Here is a 903-nt window from a genome sequence, read left to right as displayed (position 1 = left end):
GCTCAACACTGCGAACGAATTTTGACATGAGACCAACGCGCATGCGTTGGTTTGCAGTGACCTCGCCTGCGTCGTGCGACGCGGCGCGGACCAGGTGAGGCGATCGTCCGCCCCGACGGCGGGCCGGACGGATGGGTACGTCGTCATAGGGTACGCGACGATAAAAAAGATTTTTTGAGATCCAAAGATAGAGAGGGGTACCGACTTCCCGATCTAACCCGGTCTAACAGAGGGCAGATTTGGAGAGATCTCGAGGAGTACATACAGATAGACCCTCTAACCATCAGAAAACTCCGACCTGATCGGTCGTACTGACCGCCGACAGATCACAGCCCAGACACAGGCCGACGCGTCTGTACGCGGCCGGCCGGGCGAGAGGCTTGACACGATCCGACCCTGCGACCGTGACGCTGCTGGTCCAGCTATCAGACATGCACTGCTGACTGCTGCCACAATGTGCGACCTGTGCTGGCCCACTTGGCGGCCTTCCCGGTCAGTGGTGAGGCGCAGTTCAGAGCTGTCGATGCACGATGGCGCGATGCCGCGAGGCGGCGGCACTCTCCGACGACGGCAACCTCGCGCACGCCCTCCGCACGGCCAGGCGCGCCCGCGACGAGTATGGGCTCCAGCGCGCCCGCCACGCAAGGAGGGCTGCCGTCGCCTCTCGCCGTGCGCGCGCACGCAAGCGGCGAGAGGCCGAGCAGCTCCAGCGCGCGGAGGAGCTGGAGGAGGCCAAGCTGCTCGCGTCGGCCGTCCGCGAGGCGCAAGAGAAACAGGGCGCGGCGCGCCTCAGGCTCGAGGAGAGCCTCGAGGCGGAGCGGCGTGGGCGGGCGCGGCTCGACCAAGCGGGACGACCCGCCGGCGCCCACCACGCTAGCGACGCCTCCTCCTCCCTCGGCTCGC

Source organism: Emiliania huxleyi (assembly GCF_000372725.1).
Source record: "Emiliania huxleyi CCMP1516 unplaced genomic scaffold EMIHUscaffold_379, whole genome shotgun sequence".
In the NCBI taxonomy this organism is placed as follows: domain Eukaryota; phylum Haptophyta; order Isochrysidales; family Noelaerhabdaceae; genus Emiliania; species Emiliania huxleyi.
This window is presented reverse-complemented; position numbering follows the sequence as displayed.